This window comes from Harpia harpyja, chromosome 5 (genome assembly GCF_026419915.1).
Source record: "Harpia harpyja isolate bHarHar1 chromosome 5, bHarHar1 primary haplotype, whole genome shotgun sequence".
NCBI classification, from domain to species: domain Eukaryota; kingdom Metazoa; phylum Chordata; class Aves; order Accipitriformes; family Accipitridae; genus Harpia; species Harpia harpyja.
The window spans coordinates 75577216-75592474 of record NC_068944.1 but is presented as its reverse complement, the minus strand read 5'-3'; the positions used below and the strand labels follow the sequence as shown (position 1 = coordinate 75592474).

The 15259-nt window shown below is 48.1% G+C and overlaps 1 long non-coding RNA gene across 1 annotated transcript; it reads right to left on the bottom strand.

Annotated features, from left to right (window-relative positions):
- Positions 1 to 469: 469 nt before the first annotated feature.
- On the bottom strand, positions 470 to 2359 carry LOC128141834 (uncharacterized). Its single transcript, XR_008235188.1, has 3 exons — positions 2109 to 2359; positions 926 to 1084; positions 470 to 665 (listed from the first exon to the last, which is right to left on the bottom strand). It is a non-coding gene; the product is annotated as an uncharacterized LOC128141834 (long non-coding RNA).
- Positions 2360 to 15259: the final 12900 nt, after the last annotated feature.

Genomic DNA, 15259 nt, shown 5'->3' with positions numbered 1-15259 from the left:
ATTTGCCAATTCTTGATGCCTTCAAACCAAAACCAAGGGCTTTTCTAGCCAAACATAACATAACTTAGGGCAAGTGAGATGCTCACTGAAACACCCTTCACTATAAACCATGAATGTAGGGTAAGATTTGGGTTTCTTACCAAGCAGGAAAGATAGATTTGCAGCCAGTGTGCAGCCATCCTCATACTGATCCTGACACCAGCTAAGAGGAAACCCAGCCATGACCAGAGAAGACCCAAAGCCCTAACACAGTCCACGCTCCCAAAACAGCGTTCACCATGTCCCTCAAAGCTGTGTCCCAACATGAACCAGCCACTGCTGGTTCCCTCTGGATCCAATTCTTTGGTGATGCAGTGCCCCTGCCCAGAGGATCCACACTGTTCCCAAGTGCAAACCATTGGGCTCCAAACATGCTCTGCACAGAGCTGATGGTGGCACAGACCTTACTTGGTCCCAGGGCTGGGTCTGGTGGGACAGCCTCACGCTCAGAGCTGGACCCAGAGCTGGGTTTAGGCACTGTGTGGGGCATGGTCCACCCTGCCAGCCCATTTCCATGTCGCACGGTTCTTGCACACCTTCTGTTGCACTCGATGGGGACTGCCAAGAGTCACTGCTTTCTCATGAGCTCCTCCCCTCCAAGTGGTGAGAGTGTTTTTTCCAGTCAGCTGTACCCAGAAATAGAAAAAAATGCTAATATATACCATTCCATCAAGCTGCCCCATGTCCCCTCGCCTCCTATTGTAATCCCACAGATTCTGTGAAAAAGAAGCTATGTCCAGAAAGATAGGAACAAATCATTCAAAAAGAGACATTTGGGGGAAATTACTTCACTTTGCCAGGCCAGTAGATGCTTCCCAAACATACCGTTCAATCGTGCACATCTGGAATTAATACAGATGGTGAATAAGAGCATGCAGAGACTTACATGTGATGGCTGGCCACTGGTCATCTACGAGACACTTTTTCTTAATAGTTCCTCCCAAAATTGTTTGGGGCAATTTGCTGAGCAATGATGCAAAAGCCTGAGGCTGCTGAAGGCCAGAGGTCTGCCAGTGACTCTGAAGGTTTGCAGTCTGGTTTTAGCCTTGATAGGATGAGAGAGATCGAACAAGAAAGAGGGTTTGCGAAGAGAGGAAATCTCTGGCCATCACAGAAGACAAATGAGTCATTTGTTACAGCAGTGGTTGTGGGGACCCTACAGTAGACATGGGCCACTGAAGGATTCAGTGCCACGAGGTCAGGGCTGGCCAAGCTGGGATCTCAAAGACAATGCAAGTGTAAAGGACAGGACGGAAATAAAAGGCATGAAGACAGGCTGTGTCCATTGCTAATGCTGTCTCACGTGGCAGCTTCCTCCTGGCCCGGCAGTGACATGTCCACTCCGTGGTTGACGTACCGCAACATGCTGCCTGGGATGGTCCTGGCCCATAACCCCAGGTTATGAATCCAGTCTCGTCTCCCAGGATGGAGACTGGAAAACTTGTCTTCTTGGCATTGCAACCTGCCCATCATTCACCTCGGCTGGACTGGGGCGAGGTCCCACACACAAGCTCAGGCATGTCAGAGTCACCCCGTTCAAAGCAACAACAGAGGAGGCAGCCCGGGGAGGATGCACAAAGGAGCAGGGCCGTGCTCGTGGAAGCTGGACACAGCCTGGCAGCCTTCCTTCAGCTTTCCCCAGCAGCAGGCGAGCTTATGATCCCACCCAAGGGGTTGGTACAAGGGACTTTGCCCTTCCCACACCCTCAGTCCCCATCTCCTCATGGCTTCTCCGAGGCCAAAGGCACCTCGTGATGCACCAGGATGGCTGTGGCTCCTCCCAGCTCAACCTCTCCGGCAAGGATGCCCTGCAGTCCCTCTCCGGCTCACTGCCCTGCCGTGATTCACGGCTCCTCTCCTGCCCTTCCTTTTATGGGAACTTCACATTTCCTCACATTTCCTGCACTGGGAAAGCCAATGCCAAAGAATGCCTTTTTATATGCTCTGCCACCAGCCACGTTTGCTCTGCCAGCCCCCTGCCCAGGAGCAGGTCACAGACCCACCGTGCACCATAGTGCTCCGCACGCAACTACGGTTCCTCCATGCTCCCATCCCATGCCATTCCCTACCACCTGAGTCATCACAGATGCCATCCACATGTCTCTTCCCTATGCAGCAACCTCTGGTCGTTCCCATGTCCCCAAATGATGGCATACGTGCAGCAAAGCAGATCGTCCAGGCAATGCATCCCTGCTGACCGCAGCATGGGCAAGGGGCTGTGGTGTAGCAGCCTCTCTCAACATGGGCATTCACTCTTGAGTGCTGAGAAACTTGCTAGAACATTTTTCCCTTTGAGGTCTCCAACCGTTGTCATATTTCGTTCCAGGTGGCCAAAAGACTGAAAAGTTAGAGCAGGGAGGAGCATAGGGACAGATGGACAGGCGCCCATTTCCTTATGAAACCAGGCTAAAAATAGCAGCTCATCGGCCCTTGAGAAGGCACCCAGTCCATCCCTTTGTGCCGAGGTGGAAACGCTTCTACGAAAGCACTTGCGACAGAAACTATTTTTAGCCCCCTCCAGCTCCTCCCCAAGCAAGTTGCTCATGTTCATCCCCACCACCCTGCTCCCTCGTGTCAGGGGCACGTCACAGGGTTGCCCACCTCTTCCCACCAGCGATCCTTCCCTTCACAGCAGCCATTTATGGATACAGAGGCTGTCACTGTGTGCCTGTATCCACAAGGCCCACGGCAATGGTGTGTCTCCACGCTCCTCTTTCTGCTCCCATTTCCAAACGCATGTCAGACACACAGGCACTAACAAACAGCCAGGAATTCAAGGTCTTGCACCTAGTCAACATAAGCCACTGAAGTAATGACCTTCTCCTTAATTTTTACAAAATAAAGTGGAGTAAAATTTGTATGTATTCCACCTGTTTCTTTATGGCTAATTTCTGCCTCTTGATTTTATGGCTGATTTTTTAATTTCCCTCTATTTCCCTGGGAGATGCTTTCCTACGGTGAATGCCATCTGCTTGATTCTCCCATCCCTCCTCAGCACCAGATACGCCCAATTTTCCCCAGCCTCCTTGTGCTGCTAAACATGAAATGGACCCAGTCATCACATACAGGGTAAGATGGACCAGACCTGATGATTCTTCAACCCTCTCAAACTCATGTCCTCAAAGGGGGCCACATCCTCAGAAATGCAATCCCTGCTCTTTTCAAAATCCTTCTCGCATCCAGCCCCTGCCCTGGCAGTGGTGTCCAAGGAGACCTGCCTCTCAGCTCACCCCACCTGTTTTGAGTCAGAAATTTGCCTTTCCCCATCTTCCTTCCTTTCTCTCATTCTGCTCCTATGGACCAGCCACCCCCTGTGGCTGTTTAATCCTAAGATGTTCATTATTATCTAGTTGCAGCAAAATCAGAATTTTTGGTTTTATGTTGGGAGGTGAGGCTCTGCCTATATGAAAAAAAAAAAAGGCTGAGGATTTATATAGGAAGAAAAAATATAATGTAATGTAATAAAATAAAATAAAATAAAGCAAAATAAAAGCACAGAAAGGAGTGTAGTAGCTAACTCTCAGAGCCATTAAACCACACGCCTTTTACTGCCTATGTCCTTGATGGGAAGATTTTGATCTGTAATGACAATCTGCCGCCTTAGCAGCCCTTTCTTATCCAGCAATTTCCAGACAAGGATATGTTAGTCCCGACTATGGCAGCCAGCTTGAAAATGCTCCTTTTGCAGACAGGAAACTGCGACATAGCAGATGTGGCAAAAAGGGAATGGCAGTATCGGAAGGAAATTCCCAGAAAAAAATCTTCTGTCTGGCAAGAAGATCATGGAAAGGAAAACTCTCCTGGGACAGAAAAGCCTGTGGAGGAGAGATGAGATGATGCAGAGCTTCAGACACTCCAGCCCTCTCCAAACAACTGATTCTCCTGAATAGAAAAATAAAACAAGGGAACACAAAGGGACAAACAAGTGTGGGCTAGGACTGAGCTGGTCAGAAATTCAGGAAGAGGAAAAAGGAAAATAGTCTTTTCCAAACAGATTGGACAGAAGAGCATCCAGCAAGTGGGCACACAAGCCTAGTAGGATGGGGAATCATTGCTCCCCATTCCTTTCCTCCCACCTGATGGCAGGCACAGCACCCACAGTCACAGCCCCTCCAGGTCCGGGGACCATTGCAAACACTGCAAAGAGAAAAAGCAGTCTGAGCAAGAGGAAAACATGGACCCTACTGGTTCCTGATCCAAAGGGTAAAATGAGTTAAGGTTTTTTACAATTTCTTGTTCATCCCTTTCTGTTTTGCCACCTCCAATGTTTTCCACTGCTGCATCTCAGGGTAGCTTTGAGCTGTGTCCATCCCAGCTGCTTTCCAGCAGGATAAGCCTTGCTCCCTCTCCATGCAAAGCCAGCTTGTCCGAATCTTCAGGGGACAGCAAAGGGATGGAAGATACTGCAGAAATCCCCAGGGCCCTTGTTGCACAGTCGTGTTCCTGGAAGGAATGGGGAGGTTTAGTGAGGGTGATTCCTGTTTGCAGATCACACATACACAGCTGGAGCTTGCAGTTTCAGAGATTTGGCTCCAAAGCCCCGGGTATGATTCCAAATCTGACAGTCTGTGCTGCCTCCATGCATTGCTGCTCATTTTCCATGTCCCTGGCAGGTGAACAAGGAGGAGATGACACGTACTCTCATGGGGCTTGGGTGATTATTGCTTTTGCTGCTCACATTTAACAGCCACATGTTCCCATTGACATTTATTTCAGATGACTTCCGTTTCTTCATAAAATGATCACATCTCTCTGTGTGGAAAATTTAGCTGCCCTAAGCATCAAGCTGTGCTGCTTGTTCCATATGGGAAGGATCGGAAACGGTTTAAGTGGGGTTTCAAAATGCAGATTAAAATGATGGGCTGGAACAAGATCTTGGTTTGGAAGCACCATGAAAACATCATCTCAGGTTTCAGCAAGCTAAAACTTAGGAATGAATTGCATGCCAGGATTTTTCAGGCTGGAAAAAAAGATGAGCAATAGGAGGGATGACAGAGATTTATAAAACCACAAAGGCATAGAAAGGGTACATGGTCTCCTTTAATGAAAAATCTAAGCCTTTAATTAAACCAACACAAGGAAGCTTCAAAGAAAATGCAAGGCGGTTCTCCACTTAACATGTGGTCAAACTGTGCAAATCCTTGCCACAAGATTTTGCGGGTGCTAAAAATTGCACAAGTCAACAGGACAGTAGGTGATGAAGCAAGATACACTGAGGGTTGCTAAATATGTAAAACTAACAGGCAACTCAGAAGACTTCTAATGCACAAGTATTGGAGGCAGGGAGAGTACTTGGAGGAAAAATTTCACACGTTTACTCTGTTCTTATACAGTGTATGTACATACAGACAATATCAATTCCCCTGTAAGCACAGAGGAGACATCCAGCCACCCTGAATTGGGTAGCACACAGCAACCTGATAATGCCCCTGCTTCTGTCATTTTAATCAGATGAAAACAAAGGCTGTGCAAAATTGCCCAGTCACTGGTCAGGGACAGTTCATTCCTTCTGTCGATTCCCAGTTCTGACAGGTCCTTCTCCAGTAACGAAAGGATGAGCGAAGGGAAAATCCCCATCCACTGGCGTCACCGTTTCCCTGGAGGTGCTGTCAGGAGACAGCAGTTTGACCGGAGGTGACTGTGTATGTCCCAGGATGCAACGAACAGCCTTGCTTTGCCACAGGTTAAGTTCCCCAAGGTGTGCATGTGGTAAGGTGCCTCCTTGGTGTTTCGTCACAAAACAAACATCCAGCATCCCTGGATGTCCCTGATGCTGCTTTGAGCCAGGAGAATGGACTAGAGACTGCAGAGGTCCATTCTGATCTGAATTATCCCATCACCCTGTAAGCCGGTGTTTATTTGCAGCTGTGGTTGAATTCCTCCATTGCTTCCTTTGCAGTGGATCAGTCCAGACCTGCAGGGTTAAACCCACAGCAATGCAACACTGTTTTGGTGTGACCAAACCACAACCACACCCTGTAAGCTTGTGTTTAAGTTCACACAAGCACAGAATCATAGAATAGTTTGGGTTGGAAGGGACCTTTAAAGGTCATCTAGTCCAAGCCCCCTGCAATGAGCAGGGACATCTTCAACTAGATCAGGTTGCTCAAAGCCCTGTCCAACCTGATCTTGAATGTTTCCAGGGATGGGCATCTACCACCTCTCTGGGCAACCTGTTCCAGTGTTTCACCACCCTCATCATAAAAAATTTCTTCCTTGTATCTAGTCTAAATCTACCCTCTTTTAGTTTAAAACAATTACCAATTGTCCTATCACCACAGACCCAAAAGTTTGTCCCCATCTTTCCTATAGGAGCCCTTCAAGTATTGAAAGGCTGCAATAAGGTCTCCCTTGAGCCTTCTCTTCTCCAGGCTGAACAACCCCAACTCTCTCAGCCTTTCTTCATAGGAGAGGTGCTCCATCCCTCTGATCATTTTTGTGAACCTCTTCTGGACCCGCTCCAACAGGTCCACGTCTTTCCTGTGCTGAGCACTCCAGAGCTGGATGCAGTACTCCAGGTGGGATCTCACCAGAGCAGAGTAGAGGGGGAGAATCACCTCCCTCAACCTGCTGGCCACGATTCTTTTGATACAGCCCAGGATACAGTTGGCTTTCTGGGCTGTGAGCGCACATTGCTGCCTCACATCCAGCTTTTCATCCACCAGTATCCCCAAGCCCTTCTCCACAGGGCTGCTCTCAATCCCTTCATCCCCTGGCCTGTATTGATACTGGGGGTTGCCCTGACCCAGGTGCAGGACCTTGCACTTGGCCTTGTTGAACCTCATGAGGTTCGCACGGGCCCACCTCTCAAGCTTGTCCAGGTCCCTCTGGATGGCATCCTGTCCCTCATGCGTGTCAACCACACCACTCAGCTTGGTGTCATCTGCAAACTTGCTGAGGGTGCACTCGATCCCACTGTCTATGTCTGATGAAGATACTAGAGAGTACTGGTCCCAGTACAGACCCCTGAAGGACACCACTTGTTACCAATCTCCATCCAGACATTGAGCCGTTGACCACTACCCTCTGGATGCGACCATCCAACCAATTCCTCATCTACCGAATAGTCCATTCATCAAATCTATATGTCTCCAATTTAGACAGAACGATGTTGTGGGGGACTGTGTCAAAGGCCTTACAGAAGTCCAGATAGATGACATCCATAGCTCTTCCCTTGTCCACTGATGTAGTCACTCCACTGTAGAAGGCCACTAGGTTGGTCAGGCAGGACTTGCCCTTGGTGAAGCCATGCTGGCTGTCTCAAATCACCTCCCTGTCCTCCATGTGCCTTAGCATAGCTTGTAGGAGGATCTGTTCCATGATCTTCCCAGGCACAGAGGTGAGGCTGACAGGTCGGTAGTTCCCAGGGTCCTCCTTTCTACCCTTTTTAAAAATGGGAGCAATGTTTCCCTTTTTCCAGTCACCAGGGACTTCACCTGACTGCCGTGACTTTTCAAATATCACGGAGAGTGGCTTGGCAACTACATCAGCCAGTTTCCTCAGGACTCTGGGATGCATCTCGTCTGGTCCCATAGACTTATGCATATTCAAGTTCCTCAGGCAGTCACAAACCTGATCTTCCCTTACAGTGGGAGGGACTTTGCCCCCCTGGTCCCTGCCTTGCGGTCCATCCAAGTTAACTGTATAGATCACATTCAGGGATGCTCCTGTATAATTTACTGGTGTAGGCATAGCCTGTGCATCCTCTCAGCCACAGCCATAGTGGGACGGGTGAAGCCAAAACAGCACCGAGGCTGAGCTCCACTGACATCGAGGTGTTGGACAAGGTGAGTTCAGCTGTGACTTACTAAAGTTCCTTATTGCCTATAGCTGTTTGGACATGCATGGAGAAGATAACATCTTCCACCTGATCCAACCCTGTTGCTGATGCTCCCTAGCATTGACGATCACTCAGCACTGATTAAACACTCAGTCTCCCCCTGAGCGTGTCTCTCTTCTGCTCCATGCCCTCAAGTTCAGTCCTGCCTCAGGGGAATTGCAGCACAACTTGGCTTTAACCAAAATAAACTGTTCTGGCACAAGTTCCTGTTTTTCAAGATACAGCTTTAAAATAATAAGGTGCAATTTTCCCCTTTCCTTGCTTTTACAGGCAGCATGGGCTTCATTGTGAAAGCTTCAAAGATTGTCACCTACAACACCAAAATGACCCCAGAGTACTCTATTTATTTTCTCATGAGAGGCAATTCTGTAGCTGATGGAGATTTGTAAGTTGAAAACAGACAAGATTTTCCATGGCTTGTAAACTTGTGGAAAAATCAGAGGGACAAAGACAGCTCGGGGCTTCGAAGCTGTAAATCAACACTCAGCCCATCTGATTTTAAGTGCTTTAGACCTTATATCAATATTGTTCTTGCATCGGGGGGGTAGAAAGAGGGACTCATCTACCCCAACAGCAGGAGAAATCTTTTGGAAACAACAACAAAACCACAGGCCTGGGTAATCCCTGTTAATAAAAACAAAGCTGCAGCTCAGATTGTATGTACAAGCTGGAATCAGGCAAATTTATTCCCGTGGTGCTGTGAGACCAAAGAGATATCAAAGTGGTCGCAGAAGTATTTTGGAAGGTCCCCAAGTGCATCCTTTTGTCATCTTCTCTTTTCTTTTTTAATTTGAAGGAATCGAGCCCCAAGTACTATAATCCATTTTGGATCTCCCACTCTGTTCCTCCTGTTATTTTAACTTTAGGCATAGCAGTCCTTTGAAAAAGTGCCCCGTTCCCACTGCCTGGGAGCTATGGGAAAAAGCTATCTTGGTCCTATCAGGAATGTGCCTCGCCTCTGCCCTGCGGTTGTGCTGCCTTCGGAGAAACTGGTGTCACAAAGCACCGCAGAAGGACAGGCCACGGCATTCCCTTGGAAGAGCTGGAGAAATGGGGGGACAAGTGGATCAGGCTGTTCTGTCCCTTTGCTTCTTAGAGTTGGAGGAAAGTTGGAGAGACCTGGTGAGGGGGCGTGGGGCAGCAGCCCTGCTTCTTAGGGATGGGAATGTTTTAGAGCGGTGGAAAGTTTAGGACAACATGCAGCAGGGCTTTGGAAAACCCATGCCCTGTGAGCAGCTGGAGGCCAAGTGAGATGCTGGAGATCATCTCACACAGTGCTAGGAGCCTGCACATTTGCAACTGAATCAAGACCTTTCTGGCTGGTCTCTGCTAACTGGTTCTCCATAGGGTATAATGGGAGCTCAGACACCTAGCACACGTGGATACATGGACATGGAGACTTCTACATGTCTGGGTCTCCATCCAGACCTGAATGCCACCCTGGAGCTGGTGAGATTAATTCCCACCCACACGGCCAAAGGGTTTCATGGTTATGGGGACCATGCAAATTACACAGCAAGGGCTGAGTGGGGAAGAGCAGATTTTGTAGCTTGGGTTTGCTGCAGGACCAACCTGACACAGTTCCTGGAAAGTTCATCTTTAAACCTGAAGGTTCAATCCCTTTGAAGGTGGAAGAGCTTAAGCAAGAAAAGAGAAGTCCAACGAGCAAGTACTGACCCATGATGTGAGCATCTAGTACTTGCCTTCCAGTCAGGAGGGGTGTTAAGCTGGAGAATATACATGCTGAAAAGATACAGCTGGCATTCCCCAAATAGAACCCCTACCCATGGAAAACTAGAGCATCCTGCCCCAGATGCCCTGACAGAGCTACAAGGAGTGACCAGGAGGGACATGCTGAGACATCAGGACACCCAGTCTCAGAGGATGAGTCTGTGCATTAGTTCAGTCTTTGCAAACAGGGCCAAAATCTACTTTCCATGTCAAAACCAGTGTCTCCCTTTACTCGTGCCACTGCCCTCCCTCCCACAGCCTCTGCAGGCTCCAACCTTTGCCCATACAAAAGTATCTCATGCCAGGGTGTCTGAGAGGTCCAGCTGGGGATGGAAGATTTGGTCCCCCAGGAGCTAGAGGTCCATCACCTTCTGAACCAATCGATCAGGCAATATTCCCAAGGGTATCTCAAATACCACTAAATGCCCCTGTTTAGGCAACTGCTGCCTGGCCATGCCTGACTAGCTTCTCATACACCCAAACCCAGCATCTCCATCTGATTTGCAGGTTCAGCTTGCAACATCTGGTTGTTCAGAGTCCAGAAATGGGCAGGTCTTTCTTCCCTTGGTGTCCATAGCAGAACTCTTACTGACCTCAGAGGAGAGGGCCAGAAGTCACAGCCCTCAGTGGTGGAGAATGCACAGACAAGTGATGAGGACGGAAATCACAGAGAACAGCTTACCCAAAGCTCTCCCAAGACACTGTCATGGCCCCCTTCACCTCAGCCTTGTCCTCAAGCACATAGACCCTCATCCATGAGTGAAACTGTCAGGGACATTACACTTGGCACCTGATATGCCTCCCGAAGATACCTTCAGCTGTGCAAGACGTGGTTGGCTCCAGTCTGGAAACACGAGCAGCTCTGAGAAGAGCTCTTCCCCCACTAGCTGTGATTGAGTAGAGCTGGTTAATCAATCCTTTCACAAGGGTGCTAGGCCAGCTGCCAAGCCTGCCTGTGGGGAAACCATCCAAACCTGACTCATCCTCAAGTGATTCAGATTGTTCTCTTTAGTACTTTGGAAAAGGTTATCGGTTGTCTTCCTTCAGGGCAGAGCAGGATTGATGGATGGGGGGAGAAGACAACACGAACACTTGGTCTCCTTCAGAGAAGAGGACTTTATCTGTGGAAGGCAGATAGAGATGTGTGATTTGGGACCGGCTAGTCACTTGCTCTCCACAGAAACCCATTTTCCACACGTGAAATGAATGGCTTTGCATTTCTCTTTAGTATCTGACTGCCTCAGGAGACGACTTCAGGCTACCCAAGCACCCCAACTCTACTGCACGGGGGACCCTGTTAAAAAGCAAAGTGGTGAGTCAAGCATTTGGTATGCTGCCCTCGCAGCAGCACTCTGCAGTAAATGCATTGGCCAGAGCACAAAACTCAGTCAAAGAAACAGTGTGTCCAGTGCAAGCGCAGCCTAGAGCTGGGAACATCACACTCTTCTTTCCACAGACACCCCCGAGATCATGCTGGTTTCTAGGCTCTGGAGAAATCTGGGTGAGAACTCCTAATCTCTGCTGAACCACCAAAGCCAGGAGAGGAGACAATAAGCATCAAGCCACAGGTAGTCACCGCTCCCTTCCATCCTCCCTTGGAGCAAGCAGGATCCTCATCTGCACGCTCTCAGATGGGTAGGATCTCCCTCACTGGTCATGCAGCCATGTCAGTGTGTCTTCTGCTAATGTTAGGACTGGTAAATAACTATAGGGACCCTGTAGGAGGGAGAGGGGAAGAGCAGCAGGGATAGCTGGAAGGGACTAGGGAGAGCTGGTTCTGCAGCAAACACACTCAGCACCACCAGGTTCCACATTTGGTTATCCCTCTAGACTGTCTCCTCTTCGACTGAGCACACATTTGCCCTTGCAGGCACCCCGGGGAAGGTTGTACCTCAGTCCCTCCTTTCTTTTGTCCCTGTTCAAAAGGTGATCCAGTAGCTGCTCAGATTCTGTGCATCCAGCATTTGGTCTTTCCAGCCTGGTTTCAGGTGAAGGTCTCCAGAGATTTTCCTTCCTCTGAAAAACTTCAGCCTTGCTCTGCCACGTGCACATCCTCCTCCCCAGGACTGGCAGAAGATGCCTCACAATTCCCATGTATCCTGTCCACTGCAGGCTGGCTGACTCTTCAGAAGAACAGAAATTGCACATCAAAAACAAATTGGCTGTAGTCTCTGCCCTTCAGGAGGGAAGGTGAGTTTAGGTAGAGACCACATCGATGTGGTTCTACCTAGCAAGCTATTACATGACAGTCCATCCACATCCCCAGACACATGTCCACCTCTTGGGTGGAAGATGCATCTCTTCAGGTGGTCATGTCTTGAGGAGCTGCCAAGAAGGCAGCTGCTTGAAGGGGACCTGCTGGTTCACGTGCCAGGTGCATTTACTAAACTATCATAGGCAGGGTTCACAGGCGTAGTTATAGCACTTTTAAGACCAAGAATATCTTGGAAGATTTAGGAGTCCTTTTGACTGAGTAATGAACTGAAACTAAGAACAAAGCAGATCAGAACATCACTTGCAAATACAGGCTCTTCCCAAATAACGAGGTGTCAGAATAATCCTAATTAGATCAAACACATAAACAGCAGGTCATAGCAAATATAATCTAAATGCAAGGGCATGCTTATGTCATCATGTCCCACACAAAGTGCTCAGAAGTAACCTTGGAAGACTTCAAAACCGGAGGCCATTTCCGATAACAGCACAGAGCGGCCGCACAACCCATATTTGTTCATCAGCACTTGATATGGCTTTGCCTCAGATCTGTGCTGGCAGCCAAAGATAATGAACATCACTTTCCCGTTAATCTGTGGCCCACACAGGAATTGGGTGCATGGAAGCAAAACAATATGTTTCTGAGATCTACTTCTTTCCCCTGTTTTTACAACCACTGTCCTTTGCCAAAAGCTCCTAAAGCCATCAGTAGGAACAAATCAATAACAGGTCTATAATCACTTCCAGGAATGAAATGTGTGCCGGTTTCTAGTAAACTCCTAAAGGAAAGACCTTGGCCTCATTGCTCAAGTACACAGAAAGGCTTCATAGAGTGCAAATTAACAAGCTATAAAATATACCAATGAACTAGATAGTCCTTAAACATTTTGCTGCTTCCTTTTGTGTTAATACATCTTCTCGATGGGCTTGAGGCTGAAGGCAGTTTGATGGATACCACCAGTTATGTAAGTAGATGGAGGGAGCTTGACACTTTCTCTTTAGCGCAGATCCGCCAAGATTACACAACACAGCCCCTCCAACAGGCTGGTACAACGGTGCAGATGGTGATGTTAGAGGCCAAGTGCACATCAGAAAAGAAGCATTTTCTGAGCTCAGAAGAGTAATGACTCATGGGACTGTGTCCTTATCGACAACTGACTGAGTGTAGCACTGCGGTCATCTCCAACCAACGCTAAGTCCATGCTGTTTCAGCAAGGACTAGTCCTGCTTCACCCACCATGACCTTCCTAGCACACATGAGCTCCCACGCTCCTTTTGTGCAGAAAGGCTTATCGGGGAACTGGTCCAGCATGGGATTAAGCAATGTTTCATTTTTCCAAGACCCTTTCACATCACTTCTCTGAGCCAGTTCCCAGGAAACGACTCCAGCATTTGCCTGGTGCAGATAGGGCAGGAGAAATGCGCGGCTGCATGGGAGGGGAGGGTGCAATAGCTGCAGAGCTCTGACAAAAGCTGAGGAAACCAACGGTGCCTCATCCTCAGGCATGACTCCTGCTCACCCATAGATGACAGAGGCAATTTCAGAGAGGGCAGATGTTTGTCACCACCCTCTGCAAGGTGTTCCCACACAGCAGCCTCTCGTGGCAACCTGCCCCATCCATTTCACTGCAAGGTCCTGCAGCTCAGCTCAAAAGCCAGCAAAAGTGGGTTCTGCCAGGTTTTCTCTGGAGGATGTGGCCTCCAGCCTGGAGAACAGTCACCTGAGAGTGGTAACTTTGGCACTACTACCAGATCCTTTTGACCTTCTTTGTTCATATCTTTACTTGCTCCATGCCAGAGCAGACATGAAAAAGATTTACATTGGCATCCTCTTTTAGGCTCCTTTGCATCATTGGAGGAAATGATGCATGATTCAGAATCAGGCTCAAAAGTTAATTTGTCTCTAGGAACGTATCACTTGCACATACCACATAGCGTGTTAATGGTTTGGCATATTCATACGAGAGCTTGAGAGACCATTTTAAATTGTAGTTCAGGGACAGCCCAGAAAGCTTCCTTTCCAAGGCAGGTTGCTGCCACCCCCTGATCTGGGTGTAAACAAGGCCACTCAGTAGATACGCATATCCCTGCTCATGGGAGGAGGAGCACTTGGCCATGAGTGACCTGATGCTTATGCAGAAGATGAATCAAAATCATTTGAGCTCCAGCTCAGGTTTTGGTTGGTTGGTTTTTTTCACAAATTGTCTTGGGAAACTCTTTTACCCAAAATTACTATTCTGGAGAAGCCAAGGAAAAGCTACTACATCTCATGTCCTGTGACACATAAAGTCCTGTGACAGCTCCTCTATTCATGTCACAGTGTATGACACACTCCCTACCATAATTCCTTTCGAAAGTCCTGCCTAGAAGCCAAAGGACCCAAAGGCAAAACTCCCGCTGATTTCAATAGGAGTAGAATTAGCTACAAAAGATTAACTTCTTTGATCAGATTATTAATGTTCAAATTGTTTACACTGTTACTCATCAACAAGGCAAGATGCCTAGGAGTCTACTACCAGCAGGCTGACTTTGGCCCAATAAAGTCCTGGCTATTCCTCCATTGGCTGTACTACTTTACATAAAACAAATGTGTTATTTTCTTTCCAAACAGCTCAGCTCATTCCAGCTACAAATCTTTGAGTTCACAATACCCTCAGAGCAAACTGGCCAAGAGACAGTGAGGACACACTTAATGAGATCAGGGCAGGCAGCGCTTGAGTCAGTGAAGCTGGAAATTAAAGGGAAGAGCTATTTTTTCCCCCTTTTTCTGCTCTGGGATAGATAAATCCCTGTAATGTCAAAGTTCTTGTATTACCAGAGATGGTCAACACTGACTACATACCCACATATGCAATGTGTTTCACCTGTCAAACTCACTTTAAGTAGCCAAGGTGCAAGTACATAAATGGCCAGCTTTGCATCAAGCCGGTGTTCCATGGTACACAGCTTATGCTAACTCTTGTCAAGGTTGGGAACAGCTCTGCACACCAGCCCGACTGATGTTGGCATTGCTGCTATGCTGTAGGGCGCTCGTCCCATTGCACTGCGAGGACGAGAGCAGGTGGTTCCCTCAAGAACCTGACCTCCTCCATCAAAGGTTACACCATGGAAAATTCCCAAGCACCAGATGATCTGCCATTTGCAAATCAGGCAGTTAGTTATGTGTGTCCTTCTCTGACCAATTGAACTAGGATTTATATGAGTTGTCCTGTTGACTAATGGAAAGTTAAGTTTAAGGGGTCTGAAGATTGGGCCACTGAGCCTTAAAATCACTGTGCTTTGCCAGTTTGTCTGAGACACTTTGAGCAGTACAGGACATTGTTGTTGGGTTTTTATTTTTATTTTTAATCTTTATTTTAGCCAGAATGGAAGAGCAAGACGATGGAAGAAATGTAGTAAGGGTATTTGAAATGGGCATGGAATTTTACACAGGAC